At 42.3% G+C, this 23,080-nt stretch overlaps 1 long non-coding RNA gene and 2 pseudogenes across 1 annotated transcript in view; 2 read left to right on the top strand and 1 right to left on the bottom strand.

The window, feature by feature from the left end:
• LOC107518630 overlaps nucleotides 1-23,080 on the bottom strand; it is a 116,327-nt gene that overhangs the window by 49,178 nt on the left and 44,069 nt on the right. The gene's annotated exons all lie outside the window — the stretch shown is intronic.
• LOC118606981 lies at nucleotides 5,340-5,458 on the top strand (annotated as a pseudogene).
• On the top strand, nucleotides 16,569-16,687 carry LOC118607527 (annotated as a pseudogene).

The following is a 23,080-nucleotide window of genomic DNA, read 5'->3' as shown; positions in this document are numbered from 1 at the left end:
GGGGGTATTAATAATGGAGGAAGCTATTATAGGTATAGGGACAGCGGGTATATGGAACATCTCTGTGCCTTCTGCTCAATTTTGCTATGAACATAAAACTGTCCTAGAACAATAAAGTCTTTAAAAAATATATAATAATGCTCAGAGCCTTGCCAAACAACTTCCTTTATTAAAGCCATTAGGTAACCACTGTTTGCCCCTGAGACAGTCACTGTGATAGGGTGTCAATTTTATGGTCATAAAGTGCTTGGGAACAGTTACATAAAAGGTAAAGAGGGACTCAGCATGAGGCCAGCATGAGGCCAGCATGAGGCCAGATGCAGCCTCAACAAGCAGCAATTATCAGGACTTATGATTTTATCAATTCAGCTTAAATGTTCTTCATTTAGATTTACTGAAAGTTCATTCAAATAAGCAACTTGGTTGATAACGGAAACCAGGATAATTCCCCTGGGTGGGACTCTTTACCACCATCATTTTTAGGTGGGTGAGATTTATATCCAATAAGTTTGAGAAGTGCTACTTATGAAATGCTCCCTCTTAGAAATTCATCCTGCCAGGATAGGAAAAAATCTTTTGAATTTCAAATTATCTTCTAGTTTCCAAACACATATGACTATAGATTCCTGATTCCCTGTTAATATTCTCTACATGAAGGTTCAGCACATAATAATTTGAGAATATAGTGCTAAAGGAACTCTGGAATAACTGGTACACATACTCCAAACTTTCTAGTTTTGCATACATAGCCGCAAACCTGAAGACTAATTCCAAAGTCCTTAGCCTGGCTTTTTAAGGTCCTCCACAATATTTCCTTAACCTAGTTTTGCATTCTCATTTCTCATTTCTCTTCTACATGAATTTCTGCTCTAACAAAGGTCTCCTATTCTTTGTTTCCTAAATAGTCTGTGTTCATTTTTGCCTCCCTATTTGTGTACATATTCTTTAAGAGAGTCTTGAATTTCATTAGGATTGGGGAAATGTCAGAAGTTCTTAATTAGTCATTTTACAAATATTATTGAGTGTTTGCTTTAACACTGTATCTCTCAGGATGCTTTGTTGCAAGCAACAGAAATAGGTTGTAGCTAATTTAAGAAGAGGAATTCACTGAAAGGACATTGGGTGACTCAAAGAATTTCTAGGGTGTCCAGAGAATAAAGCTTGAAGACTGTGCAGCCTGGAACACTACTGTAAATCCCACTGCAGAAATCATCCTGAGAAAATAGCACAGCTGCCACCCTGTGCCTGCACATTACAGCTTGCTCTGCCAGCCTGGCACACTGGCCCTTGGGTGCTGATGTTAGAAGCACTGACCCTGCTGCCTCCGGAAAGTCGAGTAGCTGCCACTGTGTACAGCGCTCAGTGCTAGAGTGGGTTCTGCATGTTCCCTTCTTCATGCCACTAGTAGATTTGAGGACCACATGATGGGTAGAACCTTGATCATACATCTGTGTCTTAACAGCAAGGGAGCCCAGGAAAGACAGTCTGGAATTTTCAGCTTCAGAAGGAGGACTGGGTTCTGCTTCATAGATAGGGGACTCCCCAAAGATAGGAAGTAACTTCAGAAAATGAGTGGTCAAAAAGATGACAATTGTCTGTGACAGTTATATGATGAATTGTTGAGAAACAAGAAAAAGAAAGATGCTTTTCCATACTTCTAAAACAGTTTACCTAAGTAGACAAAACAAACAGATGAGATGATTAGAAAATAAGATAATTTATAATAACAAAATAAATTGCTTAATATAAAAATATAAAAATGATGTTGAGCTTAACCAATACGGTTGGTGTATTTATACTTTATACTTTACAATTTATACGAATAGCTCCAAACCATCACTTTCCCACCAGATTTTTCTTCCAGAGTAAAATTTATGTAAACGAGCTCTTTTTCACCTGGAATATTTTCACACATATTCCCAGCTCCATATTCCAAGCTTTTTACACACAAAGACAAGCTCCTTGGTCACCTAACAAGATGCATAGTGCCCAGGATTGAGCCAACTGTAAATACATGTATTTTGTTAAGCAGAATACCAGCTCTCTTTCCCTCCTCTGGGCAGATAGGTAGGCCTTATAGCTGAAGAATCAGAAAACAATGGCATGAACTTGGGAGTCGATATAAGTTCTATATTTAAATAGGGTTGTTGTGGCTTGGAGTCAGCTACAGAGAGACCATGCGAAATCCAACAGCGCTCTTCTGCGTTGTATGTTTACTCCCTTCCCTGGGGAGGGCAGTGCTCACTGAACTGGGGAAAAGCCACTGTGCAGAGCGAAGAGTGGGGTGCTTTTCCTAGGCAGTGTCAAGCTTATTGCTGCACAGAGCATTTGGAGCTCTGCTTCTGTAATCAGCCAATGGCCACTCACGATTAACAATGGAAACCATGTGGGTAGAGCTGGAAAAAAATGGGTCACTTGGCTGCTTATATCCAAGGTCAGCAGCCAGGGCCTCCACCAGTAGCAGCCACCGAGCCCCAGGCCTTTCTATCCTTCCACCCTTCTTCCTGAAGCTATGCAGCAGTCTGCTTCACACTCTTCATCTTCTAAGAGTCAATTTGGCATCCAGAAAGAGGATGGAAGTGAAAATAAAAATAAAGAGAAGGAATTAGGTGAAAGCTTCACTCCTCCAAGAAGGAAGGCTGAAGCAATATGACAGAAAACTAACTCAGTAGCTTTCTCTAGTTACTATAGGAAACCTTGGCAAGTTGTTCTTCCTCCGTATCATTATTAGCAAAACGTGATTATGAGAGACAAGTAGTATGAAATAACAACAGTTATAAGGAATAAATAGGTATCCCTCCACCAGCAACTAGGTTAGTTCAGAAACTATTTATGTTCTTTAGTTCTAAGTGACAGGAACGATGGTAGCTCAAGCTGATGGTGATAGATAGTCATTGGCCTTCTGCTCTGTGTCTCGGCTTTGTTTGAAACCATGATGGTTCTTAGGGGAAAAAAAATCTTCTGTATTCAGACTGGTGGGTGCAGCCAGAGCTTGGGCAGCAAGAGGAGGTCTCATGCAGCCTGGGTATCTACCCTCCTGCTCAGATGTGCTTCTTTCTATCACACACACACACACACACACACACACACACGCGCACATGCACACACACACACGCATGCACATACACACCCAAGAAATACATAAAATGTGATAATTAAGTAATGACTAATGCTCTAACAAGTGCATATAATGTTGTGCCAAGAATATAGACTCTGGACCTAGATTCTCAGGTTTGTAAATTCTAATTCTGCGATTCACTTGTTCTATGACCTTAGACAAATTGCTTAATTTTTCAGTGCCTCTGTTTCTACATCTAAAAAATAGGATAACAATGGTACCTACCATATAGGGCTGTTGTGAAGATTAAATAAACTAATACACATAAAGCACTTATTGGACCCCACTCATAGTGTTACTCACAACATTGATATTTTTATTACTATTACTATTATTTCCATACACATAAATGAATACAGTTGTATTCAAAGGATCAGTAAAAAAAGAAAAAGTTACTGTGCATGCGTGCACTGGATGCTAAAGAAATATAGTTTTCTTGACTCCTTACCTGAACCTCAAACTCAGGATTATTCCCCTGACTGATGGTCAGACAGGATAAATAACATGTCCAAGAGAGCAAGATGCTGGGAGTTGGGTTTCAAACCCAGGTCCTTCTGGCCCCAGAATCCCCACAATGCCATGCTCTTCCTGCCCAGGGAAGCTGCGGCTATTACTCAAAATGTTCAAAATTCCTCTTCAGGGATTTTCTCCTTCAGAGGTCGATCACTTTGTTTAGAATTTCCTCAGCACTGGAAAAACTTCTTATGAAAATAGGTTATCAGAAATTTTCAAAAGTCATTTATTGTCAGGGCAAATAACCCAAATGGATTTTATGCTTAAAAAAAAAAAAGGTGTGATTAATGTCCTTAGCTGGTTGGTAAACTGGCTCTGGAGACAATGTTCCCCCAAGAGTTCTAAATTTCACACACAAAAAAAGTTTTTGAAAACTTCAAGATCACAGGAAAACTGCATTTCCCAGCTCTCATTCGGTTACTTGGGTTCTGACAAGCTTTTTAATGGTTTTTAACAGCTCAACTGTAACTTCTTACATGTGAAAGAATATAGAGTAAGACTATCTTAGCATAATTTCAAGGAAGCTTTGGGGTCTATCTTTCCACAGTGGTGTCCTGTTCTGTGGTTCCTGGAACATTCTTGTGTTTCTGGCTCGTCAAAGCCTACAGTCATTGTGGAGGTCAGCATGACAAGGTCTGAAGAAGTACAAGGTCTGAGCTTGGTACTTTCTCAAATGTCATTTGAATTAGGTGTTATTTCTTTTTTACTGCTCATAACAGCCTGTTTCACAGGGAGGAAAATGAGGCCCAGAGTGGCCCCATAACCTACTACGGGTCACACAGCTAGTTTGACAGAGCAGAGGCAAGGATGTCTCATGTCCCCTGATTCCCCTTCACCCCTGTTTGTGACCAGAGCAGTGTTCCAACCAGCTCAGCACCAAGCACCTCCATTCTGATCCACTAAAGCAGCCTAGATTCAGAGGCAGAGCAGTGTAGGCAGGGGTATAATTAAGTAATTATTGAAACTGCTCAGGGCAGGGCCAGGCCCTCTGGCCCACTTGTTCTTGGCTCTAGCAACATGTTAAGATACCAGGAGATCATCCCTTTTCTGGAAGTGGTTTACTCAGAGGCCTGTACTCCAATGAGATGGATCCCTTTGCCACTTCCTCCAGCCTCTAGGGCTTCTGCTTCAGAGACTCTGTCCCCACATGCCGCTCCTTCACAGGCAGCAGCCTTGGAGAAGCCGCTCATTGTGTTCATGCCCTTGATATCGTAAGACATGTTAAAGTCCAGTCAAATTGGCAGGTTAAACAGGGAACAGTTCTTTTCTCAGGTTCTACTTTATCTTATATCTTATCTACCCCAGATGAACTAATCTACAGAGAAACAGGGAAAGAAGAGTGTGTTGGGGAGAAAGATGGAGAAAAATGGTAGCTGAGTTTATACTTTCATTGGAAAAAGTCAAGATTGCTCCAAGGGAAAAATACTTGTGGACAAGAGCACATGTTCAAAAAAATGAGGTGATCCAAATGGCGTTATCTATTATATTTGTTTTCTGTTCATATAACTTTTCCAGATTCTTGACTTGTTTCATTCCGCTGGTTCTTCTCACATTATATCTCTTATAATTCAGCTGTTAAAAGAAGGGCTTTAAAGTCCTGCTAATATGTGACTCCAGGAAAATCCAAGGTAGAGAGGAAAATTCAGCTCCTCAACCACACTGGGGAACGTGGATCTCTAAGAAAACATGGTTTTAAAATGAAGAACGGATCTATGACCATGCCACCCTGAACAAGCCCTACCCTATCTGATTTTGGAAGCTAAGCAGGGTCGGGCCTGGTTAGTACTTGGATGGGAGACTACCTAGGAAGACCAAGTGCTGTAGGCATAAAATAGATAAGTAAATAAGTAAGTAAATAAATAAATAAATAAATAATAAGTAAACCGACAAGGTCATTATAATCTGTGAGGTCAACTAAGGGTTGCCTTGCCTAAAAAAATAAATAAATAAAATAAAACTAAGAAAAAGTCACAGATTATTAAAGTTAGGTTTCACTCTTTGCCTCCCAAATCTTGATTCCTAGTTTATTAGAGCTAATTTTACATGATCCTGTTTCCACGGAATCTGGGGCTTGGTGTGGGTTTCTCTTGGAGGAACATTCAGGAGATGGGTCCTGTGAAGGAGAAGGAAACGCATTTCATGAAGCTGCCAAAAAGAAGTTCACGCTGGTAACAGCACGTATGATACAAACTTGCTCCTACAGGCAGAATAATCACCTGTATGGGAAGTTCTTATAAAGATGATGACATATAGAGTTTGGCATCTCAGCAGTTTTACTTTTGATTTTGGAAAACTGCCCAAAGTAACCAAGTCATCCACAATCTGGCTTGCTTGTCATTTTAATTATTTTGAGGGTGGGGATACCCTTTTTCTCTTAAATGGGCAGTACCAGAAGCCTACCTCCTGATCTAAAATCGGCAAAATGGAAGCATCTCAGAATCTGTGATTGAACAACAACAGCACAAACTTCATTATGCAGTGATCTTATTTTTACTCCAAATCTCAGCTCACGGAAGACTGCGTTTGACAAATTTTAAACCTCTTAAAACAAAGTCTGAAACAAATTCAATAGGTCCTTAATCACATTTGCCCCAGAGGTAACAGCGAACATTGCTCATCACAGGGCTGCAGTTAAAGCTGGATTCTCACCCCACTCAGCTGCTCAGCCTCTGGGCGGGTGGAGGCTGGCCTGCAGCTCGGGCCTCTCTCACCTCCACTCAGGCTCTGCGAGTGGGCTGAGGGCAGAGGGAAACGTGCCTGGAGTTCTAGAACAGCAGCCCCAGTAGGGGAATAGGCCACTTTGTTCTTCTGGAGGGTCTTGGCAGGTGATGAGAGTGGGGCAGGGAAGCCCAGAGAGTGAGGACAGATGTACAGGGAAGACAGGAGGACTGAGAGGAGATACTGTGAGGACTACCAAATGTTTTCTCTGCTCCTGAGGAGAAAATGCAGAAGAGGAAGCAATAGATATTGCTCCTTGAGGGCGGACAGATGTTGCATATCTGGGTTTGGGAATGACATTGCTGCTGAGAAGAGAAGACCAGTCCAGAAACAAAGTTTGATCTATGGCTCCAAATATCATGATGCTAAATACAGACCCTATAGTGAAAGACTGCAGATCATGTTACCCCTCCTATCGATGCCAAGAGAAGATTTTAAATATTCAACGAAACAAGCAAACAAAAATTCCTAAAATTGCCAGGCATTCTTAGCATCAAAAGTTTGAGAAACATAACTTTAGATTTTTCCTTATCAGCCAGCAGAGATCAGAGAAAGCACTTACTCAGCTTAAGGACACCCTGTGTGTGTGCGAAGGGGCTTGAACCCAAGAACAATTGCCTTGTTCATAACACACACTCACCTCCTTGGGTGAACAGACTATGTGAGAATGAGGATTCAGACAGAGCTGCCTCCCCAGGTGGTTGGTACGGGATTGATTTCAGGACTATGTAGTTCCGTTATAAAAATCAGAATATGTTATTAATATTTTGGCCATTCCATGTTTAAGTGGTCATATCGTATATTTGAAACTCAATGCTTACATATAGGAAAAACTTTTCTACAGAAACAGAAAAACTAATCAGTGAGTCCTGCTGAACTACAGTTCTGTGTTTAAGAGAAATTAAATTATATTTACTCATCTCTGCTTTTTGGGAAGTATAGTGCATATCCTGATGGTATAATGATCTTTTCATGTGTCAACTTGACTAGTCTATCATCCCCAGTTATTCAATCAAACACTAATATCTGTGTCACTGTGGAGGTATTCTGTAGATGTGATTAAAGTATAGAATCAATTGACTATAAGGGAGTTAATTCCAGATAATCTGGGAGATCCTGATCCAATAGGTTGAAAGGCCTCAAGAGGAGATTTGAGAGGCTTCTCTGAAGAAGCAAAGCCTGTGAGTAGCAGCCTCAGCCCAGGCCTTGGAGTTCCAGACTGGCCTTTCTAATGACCTTCCCTTTGGATTTCGGACTTGCCTAGCCAGTCCCTATAATCGTATTCCTTGCAATAAATCTTTTAATATATATCTCTTAGTCATTCTGCCTCTCTAGCTGAACTCTGACTGACACAGTTGTGCAGACTGGATCCCCTTTAAGACTGAAAGATTTGTGGCTTCAGCTACTGGGAGTGCTGCTGGCAGAAGCCCTCAGCTATCAGCCATCCTCAGGGATTGCTTTGGCTGAAAAGAGTCTCCTTTCCCAGGGAACCTTACACCCAGTGATAGATTGATGTGGCGATATAAAGGTCCAGCCCCCTTGTTCTAACTCTGGATAACTCTGAGGGCCTTTCCCAACTTCGGAGGTCCCCATGAGCTTGGCTGAAGCCTTCACTGCACTTGTAACATGGCCCAATTTCTCCTTCCACCACAGCCTCCTTCCTTCTTTCCTTACATAGGCATTTATTCTAAGAGCAATACCTAATAAATCTCCTGTCTATAAATCCTCGTCTTCGTGCCACGGAACCCCGCCTGCACGGGGACCTTCTTCCTTGAGTTCCCTCTATTTCCTATATCTTTGACCATCCCTTCTCATTCATCTCTTTCCCCTCAGCACAAATAAATATTCTAAGCTCTCGCATGTGTAAAAGAAACACAACCAACAAAAGATGACAACTATTCCTAAAGTCTGTGTCGTCTCCAAGTTAGGCCTGTTTTTTTTCCCCTACACCTAAACGTCTCGAAGAACAAAGTGGATGCTGTCTCTGCTTTGCCTTCTAAACACAACTCCGTGTACCTTCAGCCGTCATCCCTCCTCTGAAATTGGTTTCACTAAGGTCACCAGTGACCTATTTATTAAAACCCTGTGGGCACTCCTCAGCCTCCCCATACTCAACATGGCGGTTGGCCATGCGACCTTCCCCATCCTTTTTGAAACTGTTGCCCGGCTCCAAGAGCCTTTGTGACTCCCCCTGCCCTGGATTTCCATGGGCCTCTCTGGCTACTCCTTTTCAGTCTTCTTTGCGGACTCCCATGTCATCTTATTTTGAAGCCTCTTCTCAGTCTATACTCTCTCCTTGTGCAATTTGACCATATCCATAGTTTCATGATCACCTATGTGCTAATGACTCTCAAATCTATATTTTCAAACTCCACTTATATCTTAGGCTCTAAACTCCATATTTCCAACTATTGAACATTTTCCCCTGAATATGCTGCCTATCTGACATGGAACTCCCTTCCACACGTGTTTCTCCTTTCTGAGTTAATAGCACAATACCATTCTTCCTACCAACAGAGCCTGCGATGATCCTTTACTCCTCTGCCACAGAGCCAACTATTCATTAGGGCTGGTGCTTTCTTCCTTTTAAATATTGGCTTCTCAGAAGTAGCCTTACTTCTTCCATCTTATCATTTTAATTCAAATCTTCACTACTTACACATTTTATAGAGAGATGAACATTCCATCCTTGGAAGCTGAATGAGCTGGGCTCCATACTTTACATGGCTCTGCTCTGTCCTTTCTCTGGTCACACCCTGAGCCACATGTCAAAGAGTCTATAGGGTCAAAGAGACATTGCCACCATAGGCTCATATGCCCTAATTCTAGGCCACGTTTCTGCACCCAGGCCTGCAGAGTCACTGTTCAAATGGTCCAAGCCTGCCTACGAAGGACTCTCCACACGTTCAAGAATATACTGCATCACTGGGATATACGTGTCGGCTTGAAGGTAGCCAAGAGGTGGCTATTTACAGTGGGGAAGGGGTATGGATGGAGGTTAGACGTAGGGACTGGCTTGTCTACATATACATGTATGCAAAACTCCTTGTGGTTCTAGGTAGGGCTGGGGTGTCAAACTAAAAGAGAATAGAGGGGAGCTAAGGGCCTGAGGCCTCTAATTGTACTCTTTCCCTCAGCCCCACTAATGTTAGGAGGATGGTGCTGGTTAAGAAGCATCTTTTACATGCTAAGTATAAAGCTAAATGATGGGAATCTAAGATGAACCAGATATAATCACTGGCCTCAAGAAGCACAGAAACAAATAAGAAGAGGAACAGTATAGAATAGATGAAGGCCATTTTAATAAAGGCATGCTTAAAGAGTTGGATGAGGAGGGAGAGTCAAGCCCTGCCAGGTAATATGGGAAGACGACTTCCCATAGGAGATCATATGTGAAATGAAGTTTGAAGCTTGAGAATAAGTTTGGCATGGTTGAGGAAGCCACTGTAAGCAAAGAAAACAGCAAGTAATCAAGGAATCATGGATACTGAGTGAGCTGGAAGCATGTGGGGAGGTGGCTAGAAAAATAGTAAGGACTGTCATGAAAGGTCTTACAGAATTTCCCAAGGAGCTTTTGCTTTATCCAGAAGACAATGGGAAATAAAAGAATTTAAAGCAGGAGACCAATATGGTCTCACTCACATATTTGAAAGATGTCTTCTCTAGACTAGCCTCCTAAGGGGTCTCCTGTTCTCCCCCACTCCCACTGCTTCTTGAGAATCCAGGCACCACCCTGCTGCCAAAATGATCTTTCTAAAATTCAGATCGTATTCTGTCACTCTTCTGCTTCTTCTCCTTGCATACAGGTTAAAATCAAAACTTTTCAGCACAGTTTCCAAGGTTAAGATGTCCTGCCCCTGCCTGTTTTCCCAATCTAATCACACATCACAGATGTACTCAATGACTGGCCCCATCCAGCAGGCAGCAGGCTCTCTGATTACTCTGTACCTATGTCCATCCCCAACTTGTCAGCCTGAACAATTGCTTATCGTTCAAGCAGCATGGTATAACGAAAAGAGTGCAGACTTTACATCAAGATCAATCAGGGTTATACTCTTGGGTCTGCCACTTCCTGGCTCTGTAACAATGGGCAGGTCACTTAAACTCTCTGAGCCTTCGTTGCCTCACCTCCTTTAGGGATATAACACCTGCTTTCTGAGGCTATTGTGAACATTACATGCAGTAACACAGATGAGTGCCTGGCATGAACACAGCAGGCTCCTCTTGGGGTAAGCCCTCTGGACCACACATCCTGAGCTACAGCTTTTCCCCATAGCTAATCGCAGGTGTGCTTTTTCAGCTTGTATACCTGGACTCTGCCTTGGTTCTTTGCTCTGACCCCAGCTTGGTTCCTTTCAATATTCTTCATTACAAGGTGGATCCTGCTCCCCCAAACTGCAGCCATTGGCTAATGTCCTGTTTCAAACCCAGGGGATTCCTTGAAATCACATTGTTGGCATTTGCCCACTGGCTAGCCAGATCCTGCTATTGTCCTTCTCTACTATCACACCAGCCCCTGCTTGGAGACTGATGCTAACGCCAATGTAAAGGAGCCTATTGCATCCTTTGGATGGATATAATTTTGGTCTGGTTGCTATTTACCTAAGAAGTTGTCTTAGCTCTTAATTCCAAATTCCACCTATTTATATCTTATTTTCATCTCCCCACCAAAGAGCAAATGAGTATAAACTCCATGGTTTATGACTAATAACTATGGTAAAATGTATCATCCCAAATAATTATGTTTTCGAGACTGAAAGGGCACAGTAGGAGTTAACTGGATGTGTGGTCACCAATATATAACCTAAGTAACACTGGTCATTTCTTTTGGAGATGCAACAGTGAAACCAAGGAAGAAATGTCCTTATTCATCCCTTTGCCTCCTCCATGAGCTATGGCTATGCTGCATTCAGCTGTAGAGATTTCTATCTTAATTTTAGTTTGTTTTTGTCAGTTCGATCGATGCTTATGGTCCACCCAGGGAAGCATCACTAAATCACTAAAAGAGAGAAAGAAGAACAGTTTTCTGCTGCCTGGAATAGCCAAGGCAAGGAGCGGCTCCTAGCTGCTCTACCAGGAAGTTCTGCTGTGACATGGTACCGATGCGGGGTGTGGGTGGGAGGTGAGACAGCTGCATTTCGTGAGACTTGTCATTCTCTTTTGACAACTGTTTTGGTGTTAGAAACTCTTGGGCCATATAATACCCCACCCACTCTGTCTTGGTAACCACTGTTTGCCCTCTCTGCGAGAGGTCATGCCAACTCTGAGATGAGGCAAGGCCAAGCCCAGCAGCCCTGGCTGACTCCTGCTCTGGTGCTGAAGGGCTTCCTCTTGCATCTGGTCAGACCCACAGCTTCCTGTGGCCCTCAGAATCAAGCACTTAAGAGGAGGGTTTCAGCTGTCAGAATGCTGACTCTCCAGAGACTAACAATTGGGATAAAAACTTCCTTCTGCTTTTCACATCTAATCGAATGCTAAAACGATCCTTCGTCACCGTGCTTTGCTGTGTGAGTCTGAGGGTGTGCACTGGAGAGTGTGAACAAATTTCTCCTGGCATTCGATAATGCCTCGCCATTTAAAGGAAATTCCCTTCAGCCCTTTTATTTCGCCACCATGTATGGCCTTGAGCCAGCCCACAACATGAATCTCCCATGAGTAGGGTGAAAGAGAAAAAAGGAACCAGGCCCACTTTGCCCTATAAGCATGACAAAGGTCAGAGAGGAGGGGGACAAAAAGTGCACCGAGGAGCTCTGAGAGACCCAGGAATGTGACTCCCTGTATGTTTCCTCTACGTCAAGATTGAGAATTATCCATGTTATTTAACTTCTCCTCAAAAAAAAAAAAAAAAAAAAAGTACTCACTAAGCAACTGCTGTGTGTCAGCAGTTTCTAACACACATAGCCAGCCTATGAGCAGGCACTGTTACCCTGACTTTACAGATGTGGACACAAAGAACCAGAGACGAGGAAGTGGTGAGTGACAGTCAGGACTCAGAGCTAGGTCTCGGCTTTGAAGCCCATTTCTTGTACTCCATACACTATTCCTCCCAATTTTGTGCCATAGACCTCTGGCACAACAGAGAGATACAGTCCCTCTCTTATAATGACAGTCATTCCAGGAAGAAGAGGCAAGGACAAAATCTCTACCCCTTCTCTTAAAAAAAAAAAAAAGAAAAAGCACACGTGTTTATCTTGGAATAAAGGACAGGGGAGAAAGTAGAAGTGTTCAAATGGAATTATAGAGAGATGTAATAGACTGAGTAAAAGGCAACCCAAATCTTTGGATTTTTATTATTTTATTTAGATGATTATTTAATTTACCGGGACCCCAAAACGTGCTTAGAGTTAATCTCAAAAACCTTGCATTCAGGAAGATGGACTCATGATGAAGGTAATAGAATGAAAAATTCTAATTCATCATTAAAAATTCACCATTTGCTTTAAAGGCATATTTTAGGCTAATTTGGTTATATAGATGTTTGAAACTACAGAATTCATAAACTAAGGCATGAAGTCCTGAATCTGTGGCTTTTCTGATAGAACACACCTGCCTTAGATGATTATACCCAGTAAAGTGTGATATCACAACCCTCCCTTCCTCTCCTAGTCAGCTTTGTAAATAGAATAGGTGAAATGATAGAAAGCAGTTAAGAACTGCTATAGTCAGAGACCCTTCCAAGTGTGATGGAAGACGGAACAGGGAAGGGAAAGGAAGGGAGAGGCTCACCTTGGAATAAAGATTTCAGGGTCAAGAGAGGACTGTGTATGCCCTCTCTGGGCCAGGCCAGGTCAGTTCTTGCCAAATGTTTTCAACCCAGTGAATCGAGAACTGGCTTTTTCCGTTCCAGACTGTGGGAATGTGCCTCTGATTTTATAACTGAAATCAGTAGAACAATGGGAGTTGCTTTTTGAAAATTTGCTTTTTAGACATTAGTGCTGCAAAACACCTTTTTCTACTGGCTTACCAGGGGAGCTCCAAAAACTGATTTTTTTAAACACTTGGGTTCTTCATAAATAACACACTCAAACTCTCTTCCCATAAATGGTATCTAGGTTGGCATCCTTCACATTTGGAGCTCAAAACCCTGCCTGAAGACTTATTCTGATTTATCCATGGATAAGAGCCAGATTGATAGAAAGGTAGAGGCAAGCAAACAATGACGGTGTCAGTCAAGTTTGCCTTTGGGTGCTTGAATCAGAGAGGATAGTGCCTAAAAGCCTGAGCTATGGAGAGAGTCAGGTCTGGGTTCGAATCCCAAATCAACCACAAAAGCAAGTTACTTAAACTTTCTAAACTTCAGTTTCCTCATCTATAAGACAGGGATGTCAACTGTACTAATATTTGATTCGTTGTGGGAATTAAATGAAAAAGTACATGGAAAGTACCTGGCACAGGGAAAGTAATAAAACCATATTGTCTACATGCAGAATGATGCTAAACAGAGGACTCTTGCCTCTTTCTTCATCTTCTTACAGAAGAGCAGTGCTAATGACTGGCATTTCTTAAATAAAGCTGGCACGGGAGAGCTTGTAGACATAACTGACCAGGAAGCTACAGTGATCCCTGCGCATTCGAATCTCAAGTGTGAGGATGGTCTGGAGGTGTACTCTGACTTTGCCTAGCTTAGCAAGCTGACCAAGATAATGGCTCCAGCTCCTAATTGTCACCTCTTCAGAACATATGGTCTTTTTCTAAGTAATTGGCCAATTAAATTTCAAATCCAGAATTCTTTTTCTTAAAACATAGTTTTTTATTACTGCTTCAAAAATATCTAAGATCTGTAAATACAATTATTTATAGTCTTGTAAAAATGTGTGCTGGATGAATAGAAACGGCTGCTGGTTTCATTGGTTTTACTCTCTCACTGTGGCACCTCATGTGATTTAGAGCTGTTACTTTCTTTCTGTTGTTAGCAACTAGGTATTGTCAACCAGTTATTAGAATTGAACCTCTTTGGTTCAACACACACACACACACACACACACACACACACACACACACACACACACAGGGTTCTACATACAAATATAATCTAAATGTCCCCTTGGTGTATAAACATGTAGAACTATCACAGTTGGAGTATTCGTTTCAATGCTTAAGTTATAGTTGTGTGATCTTAGGCAGAAAATTTAGCTTTTTAGATCTCAAGTTTCTGAAATATAAATAAGTAGACAAACTTAGGCTCACAGATGTGTTTTATTTGGCCAACACTGTTTTATAAATATGAATGATTTTGCTAAGCATCCACTTTCCAGTTCCCACAGTCTTAACCACTCCTAATATTGTCCAGCTGACTGCCTTCTCACATTTGCTTCACTTGCTGGGCTCCTGAAAGTATGTGGATTGCAGACCCCTGATGATCCAGAGGGCTTCTTCCAGCTATGAGAATGCTATGTTGTTTCTATCCACTTCTGAATTGTTTAATCTCTTTGTTGAGAGAGTAAATAAAATTGTCACTCTTTTACAGTTAGGCTTCTGAATTTATCAGGGACAATTAAAGCATGGCTCAGACAAAAATAAGAATCATTACTCTTTGATAGGAAATTGAAGTTAAACTTCTTTGCAAATTTTTTTTTAATATCCTTGTTTTGAATATCTTTAGATTCTTATCTGCAAGGTACCCTGCATTTCAGCTAGGAAACAACTTCCTTTCCTCGTAAAGATTTTTGTATCTGAGACTCTCCCAAAAGTTTCTGTTTGTCTTTCTTCATCTTTGGCTCTCAAGTTAAGAATATTCGGCAAATATCACTGACAATTTAAGCCCTAAATGTGACAGATAGAGATTTAAATTGTGTGATTAAACACCATGATCCCATGAAGGAATAAACTGAGATTTCAGCTCCTTTGGGCTTGGAGCCAACAGAAACTGAGCCAGACCCTCCTCTTGAATGAAAGCTTGAGAGCCCAAGCTAGAATGGAGAATGGTCTGCAAAACATTCTTTCTGGACATAGGTCTTCACTTGTAGAATTTTTCTCAGAGAATGCAACAGCCCTCCTGCCAAACCAAGTTTAGGCTCTACCATCCAAAAATCATCAATTTTATTGACCCAACTGAATTTTATCCCTCAGAGCACACTGTCCCATTTTGATCTCAGAAACAATACTTTTGAGGCAATGATTTCAATTTTGAGTTCACTGTTGAACTACTATAAATTGGAGACAATTACCTCAACTTTCTTTGCCTTAATCTCATTCATCCCTAATAGCAGAGCCACCACTCCCAAACTGACAATGGCCTGGTACAGTGTGCAGAATCCCCCAGGGAATCTTAATGAAATGCTGATTTCCAGTCAGCATTTCTGAATCTCTGGACGGGGCCTGAGATTCTGCACTCTGACTGCTCCCCCTTGATATCCAGACTCCTGGTCCATGACCACAATTGGAGTAGCGAGGACCTAGAGAACTTTGTTTGTTTCAATAAGATATTTATTTGCTTCTCAGTGTCTAATTTTATGCTAGGCACTGGAAATACGAAGATGAACAGAACACAACCACTTTTATCAAGGATTTCCTTAAAATCATCTGAGAAGCTTCTAAAAACCACAAGCCCTGGCCTGGGATCTATATTTTTTAAGTTCCTCAAGAGATTCTAAGCTAAAACTACGATGGAAAACCATTGCTCTAGCATTCAAACTTAAGTATGCATTCAAACCATCTGGGAATCTTGTTAAAATGCCAATTTTGCTGCAGTAGGTCTGGGGCGAGGCCTGAGACTCTGCATTTTTAGTAAACTCCCTGGTGATGCAGATACTGTTGGTCCTTGAACACTTCATCATTGATTCTTCACTTTGGCTAATCATTAGAGTTACCTATGGAGATTGTATAAATTTCCTATGGCTGTTGTAACAAATTACCATAATCTTTCTGGCTTAAAACAACACAAAGTTATTGTCTTTACAGTTCTAAGGTCAGAAGCCAAAAGTCCATCTCACTGGGTCAAAAATGAAATTGTCTGTGTTCCTCCTGGAGGGTCTGGGGGAAATTTCATTTCCTTGCCTTTTCCAGCTTCTAGAGGCTGCCCGTGCTATTCAGTGTGGGTCCCTTTCTCCATTTTCAAAGTGGAGCCAATTGTCACCCGGCCTATTGTCTGCCTCTAACCCTTTCTCCCGTAAGGAATTTTGTGATTACATCAGATAATCCAGGATAATCTCCTCATCTCAAAATCTTTAGTTTAATCATATCTACAGAGTCCTTTTTGTGATATAAAATAACATTCACGGTCTACGGCCGTGCCACCCTGAACGTGTCTTATCTTGTCTGATCTTAGAAGCAAAGCAGGGTCAGGCCTGGTTAGTACTTAGATGGGAGACCACCTAGGAAGACCAGGTGCTGTAGAAGTTTAAAAAAATAAATAAATAAAATAACATTCACAGGTTCCAGGGATTAATACGTGGGCATCTTTAGGGGTTGGGGGCCATTATTCAGCCTACTACAGAGAATTAAAAAAGATTCTGAAGCCTGGCTTCCATAGTAAAGGAAGGTTCAGGTGTGTTTCGTCTATGGCCAGGGCCAGGAAACACAGGCATTATTCAAAGCACTGGGGTTGATAGAGATGGATGAGTGGCTTGAGAAATGCTGCTCCAGGTCAAGGCTGATTGATGCTCAGTCTCCCACCTCCCTTTCTATTGATTTCTTCCTGGATTTCTGCTCAAAGACTCTGGTACATAAACCTGGGCCTTGAAGGAGAGGCAATGAAAACAAATTTTGGTCATTCTGCCTCCTCAAAAGGTTTTTGCAACTAGAGACCTAGTTCTTGCCCTTTGTCCTAGTAAGTTCAAAGACCCAGAGCAGAATGCGTAGGGTTGACTCAGCACTTCTCCCTGAGCAGGCCTTACATATTGGTGAGTTTCTTTTTAATTTGGCATTTTATAGTATTCCCAGCCACTTCTCAACCCTTATAATTATAACAGATCTCTCTCACCTCCTTCAGCTAGGGTTTAAAAGCTAAGAGCTCTCTTGTAGCAGCCAACTATTAAAACTTCGTGGCCTTTTACAAACTATTGGTTGACAGAGGGATTATGAAACACTGCCTAGTATAATTAAAATTACACTGTAATTGTCAACACCCACGAGTCAAGCACAGTATGTGAAGTGACGGTCTGTTCCCTAGCTGGCTAACCAGACCTGGGGCTTTCCTAACCCATCTCTGAAACTTGAGGGCCTTGCCATCGGCTACGATTTGCAAAGGGCAGCCATTCAACCCCAAAGTGGACCAGCCCTGCTAGTGACCTCTGCTCTTCTCTTCATATCTGATAGGAATGCTGGCTTTCTACGGCATCTTCCTGGGGGAATTCAGGAATGGCTTTGAACAGGAGCCAGGTGTTCCATTTTTCCTTTATGCCTTCAGCAACGGTCGTACAAATAAGCCTTAGCTTGTGACTCTCAGCATGACTGCCCGAGTGTCTGAGATGAGTAGTCTTGAGAATATTCTATCTCCTTGCTCTTTGTATCAGCAAACTTCTCCAAGAAAGGGTCTCCAGATGCTTCAAACCCCCCCAAATTGCAAACTAACTTCAGCTACCATCTCTCTCCTCTGGTCCCTCAAAGATTACCAAACCCACCCTGTAGCCGAATCTCATGGTCTTCTCTCAGTCTTCACTCTCTTTAAGCTGTTTTCAGTTTCATTGACCTTTGCTCTTACAATGAAGTTCAAATTTCATTCTCAGGGCCTACATCATCTGGCCCCTTTTGGTTTTATCTCAAGTATCTTTCTTCACTCTCTAGGCTCCAGTCACTCCAGCCATCTGCCAGTACTTCCACTCTGCCGAGCTCTTTCCTGTCTCAGGATCTATTCCACATTCTTTCCTCTGCCAGGAAGCTCACCCCACTTCTCTTACAGCAATGTTCTTCTTACCTGCTTTCATCTCAGCTGAAATGATAGCTGCCGAAAGAGGTCTTCCCTAACCACCCCTCTAAATGGACGTGCTGCCCACTCTTCATATCCTCTGTAACAGCATCCAGCTTATTTATTTTATTGCTTTTATCATTTGTAATTATTGATTAGTTTCTTTGTTTAATTTCTTCTTCTTCTTTTCTAGTGGATGAGACCTCCATGAGAGTCTGGACCATATCTGCCTTATTCATCAATCGGTCTCCAACAACAGGAGCTGAACATAGAGACTCGTTGACTAGTCCACCCTACATCATTTTTCCTCCCTGGTTCTGAGGTGTTTTGTTCTTTGGTTCTTCCCCTGAATCTACTTCCCTTCATCTGTCTCCTCCATCACTTCTTCAAATGTATTCTTGGCCCCATCCCTTCTCAAGAATTTAGTTCACGAACAACCTCCCGTTCAGCTCTGAGAGCTACACCTCCATCCCACTGCTTCTTAGTTCCCGAAGCCTTCGTTTCGTCGTACAGGACATTTCCATCAGGATGGCAGCTTTTCTCATAAACCAGCCTTTTCTCCCGACTTTCTTTTATTCATCTCTTTGGTCATTTAAGCTTGGAATCTCAGCATCATTTTTGACTCTGATCCTTTCCCATAATTCAATGAGCGAAGGAGCTACACAATAGCTACCCATTTGTCTCTGCCATTGCTCTTGTTCAGACCAATATCACCTCTTCCTTGGATGGCAGAAATCACCACTTAACTGATTCCCAGCATCAGCTATCTCCATCGTTATTTATCTGTCTGTCACTAGACTAATCGACATTAACTCAGCTTCATCATACCACACCAGGGCTCAAATACCTTCAATAGCTCCCTAGGGACTACATAGGAAAGTCCAGATTCAGGCCCCAGGTTACCTTTCTTGTTGGCTCTCTATTACTGCTCTATCTTCAGTTTTCATGTTTTAATCAGATAGTATAGTTTCCTATTCCTTGTTCCCTCTCTGAGATTTCCACTTCTGATTCTTTGCTTCTGCCATTTTCTTCATCCAAAATACCCTCCTCCATCTACATCTAACAAACTATTACAAGAGCCACTTGCAAGGTTGCTTTGTCAGTAATTTTTTCCCTGATTCCGTTCAGCAAGAATAACTGCTTTCTCATCTTGATTGGCATGCATACGTTTCATGGAACTTTTTAAAAATTTTAATTATTTGTATACCTTTGTCTATTTTAGACTATATTTATGTTCTACAAGGATTAAAAAAAAAAAAAAAACAGAACTATGTCTTAACCATCATTAAGTGTATGCACACACATACACGGAGCCATGTTAAAAGTCTATATTCTCTATAGAGCTTGGATCTCTGATCCTAAACTAAATTAAACAACCAACATGATCATACTCTCAGCCATGATTTTACTACATCCTCCTGGGCTGAATTCATGGGAAGAAATCTGTCTAAAAACACCAGGCTGTTTGTCCAAGAGGCTGGATGCAGAGCTTGAGTGAGCACTGGTATCCATCAATACTGACACAGTAGGGTAGAACAGGCAGATGTTTCTGTAGCACGACGTGGAGTGATTGCCAGAAGAAGCTGGGGACTTTGACCAGCAAGAAATTGTTCTCTTACCCCACTGGCACATTTTACCATTCATCTTTAGGAAACTTAATCAGGGAACATATGAAATAACTACCATAGTCTCCAGTGGTTAGCACTCATCTGACACATAGTAGACACTCAATATTTCCTTCAAGAAAGAATGAATGAATAAACTTCTGTATTTCCCTTCCAGCTGGGGAAGCGTATATATTTTAATACTAGAGAAAGTTATCTTCTTTTCCACTAGTGACATCTCATAGGATACCTCCAACCATCACTGCCCACCGGAAGCTTTGTCCAGGCACCCGGCATCAAATGTCTCCTGCTCCACAGAACAAGTCCACCTCCACCTAAAGCTCTGCATAGGCGTAGGGGAAAATAAAAGGATTTAAAACTAAAGAGGCCCAGTGTTGCATCCCAGCTCTGTGACGTCAGACCTATGTTATCTAATACAGCAGCTACCAGCCTCATGCATCTATTTAAGTCTAAATTAATTAAAATTAGATAAAAATAAAAACTAGTTCCTCAGTAGCATTAGTCATAATTTGGTGCTCAATAGCCACATAAGGGTAGTGGTTTCCATATTGGACAGCACAGAAATAGGATGTTCACAATGTAGCTGAAAGTTCTGTTAGACAACACTACCACAGACAAGTCATTTGACCTCTTCGGAGCTTTAATTTTCTCATTCGTGAACAGCAAGTCAGTTGGACTAAAGGGCACCTAAGGTTCTTTCCTCCTTTGAAAATTTTGAAAGGCTAGTATCTATGCCTATTCCATTCGAAGCTCTGCAATATGACTGGTTTGCTAGTAATTACAATAGAAAATGGCCTGAGCATAAGGACAAAAGAAGGTTTACCACTCCACAAGCTCAGGGCAAGACTTGGGGAAAGAGAAGTTGGCTTTGGCACAGTTCCTTGCAGGTTCTGGTTGCACTAAAGCCATATCTGCCCCCTCACTCCTATAGCTTTATTCCCCCTCCCAAACCCTTCCCCGCTTCAAAAACTATATTCTGCTTTTTGGGGACAGTTGACTAATCTGATCAGCCAGATACCACTGACTGTTAGCACTGATGCCTAAAAGGAACAAGGTTCGGTCTCAGCAAGGCCACAGGGCAAGAGCACAAGGCAGGGCTTAGCAGAGCTTGAAGCTAGTCCTTGACCTGTCACTGCCTGGGTATGTAACCTGGGGCAAGTCATCTAATGGGGCACAATTTACTCGTGTGTGTAACATTATGTAAGTCTATGGACTCCATGGACATCTTTAACTCCAATTCTAGATTGTAGCATTAAGTGTTCCAAACCAACAACAGGCCTGTGGGGAAATTGCTTTTGAAGGTAGAAGGAAGAGTTTGCACTGGACTTTGGAGGGATTAGCTAGATTGTCGCTGGTGAGATGGGCAGGGTCTTGTGGAAGAGGGGCACTCCCCTTCCTGAAGGCTCGGTCCAGGTAGAACAAAACAATCTGCTCTTGTTTCTGACTGAGTTTCCTCCTGGTGATGAGTCAAGCAGCAGTAAAGGTGTGTCAGGTGTCTGCCTGCTATGTCTGGTTAATGGAATTCCTTATATGGCACTTGTTTTTCTGACAGGTGATAGGTTCCTGGACAGGAAGCTTATTTTAAGTCAGTTCTTCAGATGACATTCAGAGAATGTTTGTTTTGTTTTGTTTCACAAAATATTGTCTCGAGGGTAACAGCTTTTTCACCGGGAAGTTTCTTTCTGGACATGTCCAGTTGCCACAGCTCTTAGTCCCACAGAAATTACTCAGATTCAGGGACCGAAGATAGGGTCGTAAGTCCCCTTCCCCTTCTACAAATTGTTTCATGTTCTCTAAGAGGGCTTCTTACGGTCAGGAGTGCAGACAGCTAAAGCCCCACTGCAGCCAGTGGCTTCGCACTGCACCCGCACTAGGGCTGTGTGAATACAGTGCCTCACACATGTGCTTCTGACCTTCTCCCTCTTGTCACGGCACATGAGCTGCTGCATGTCCATCTGGCTGAGCAAGGACACTAATGGGATAGTTGCATTCTGGTAGGAAGCTCGGGGTGAGCACAGCCCTGTATAGTGTGGGCAGTTCACTCTGCGCACAGACCACAGACCTGGCCTTCTGCGTGTGCGCCCCCTACCAGAGAACATCATCCTATCTCAACTGAAGTTGATATTCCAACTCCTGGCAATAAAGACTGTTAACTCTGCCTGCCTAATCCTGAAGTTTCCCCAAACTATGTGTGTTACAGTCATGTTATGTCCAGGGCCAGGTGTGTGTTAGAGCCACGTTATGTCCCTTACCACATTGTCTCTAAGCCTTACAACTGCCCTGCCAGGTAGGTATTATTATCTTCCCTACTTTTCAAATGAAGAGAATAAGGGTCAATGACTGACCCGAGGCTACCCAAACAGACAAGCAGCTGAGCTGGGACTAGAACCAGTTCTGGGAAGCTTCAATACACATGCGCTGGCTCCTGGAAGACTGGAGCCCTCCTAAGGATGAACAAGTTTAAGGCCCAGCCGTTGAGAAGTTTGAGGAAAAATTCACGAAAAAGAATGAATGTATTAGTTTCCTACGGCTGCTGTAACAATTACACAAATCTAATGGCATAAAACAACATAAATTTATTCCCTTAGAGTTTTGGAAGCCAGAAATCTGAAATCAGTTTCACTGGGTTAAAGTCAAGGCGTCAACAGAACTGGTTTATTCTGGAAGTTCCAAGGGAAAATCCATATCCTTGCTTTTTCTAGCATCTAAAGGATACTTGCATTCCTTCCTCATATCACACCAACCTCTTGCTTCAGTCCTCAACATCTCCTACTTCCTCCTTTGACCTTCTTGTCTCCCTCTTATAAAGACGATTTGCTTAGATCTAAGGGTCATTCAGATGATCCAGAATAATATCCCCATTGCAAGGTCTTTAATTATACCCACAAAGTCTTTTTCCAGATGAGAGAACATATTCACAGGTTCCAGGGATCAGGGAAGGTAGGTCTTTGTGGGACAGGGGGCATTTATTCAGCCAACAGCTGAGAATTTTCATTTACTTTGAGAACTAGAAATACTTGTTGGAGGTACTTTTGGGTTTCCTCCTTTACCTCTACTCAGCCCTTTTCTTTTCCCCTTGGATGGGAAGCAGGTCTGCAGAGATCCCAGGGGTCAGGAGAGGTAAGAGGAGAAGACTCTAGCATAGAGGCTCTGGGCACATGGACCCACTTCTCTCCTTGTCCGTTTGCCACATTTCCCCTGTGGAGGCGGTAGCAGGAGAGGGAGAGGTCAGTGTCACCAAGCAGCTAGTGGCCTAAGGGT

The sequence above is a fragment of the Rousettus aegyptiacus genome, unplaced genomic scaffold (genome assembly GCF_014176215.1).
Source record: "Rousettus aegyptiacus isolate mRouAeg1 unplaced genomic scaffold, mRouAeg1.p scaffold_m13_p_8, whole genome shotgun sequence".
NCBI lineage: Eukaryota > Metazoa > Chordata > Mammalia > Chiroptera > Pteropodidae > Rousettus > Rousettus aegyptiacus.
Note: the sequence above shows the minus strand (reverse complement) of the source record. Positions and strands in the feature narration are given on the sequence as shown.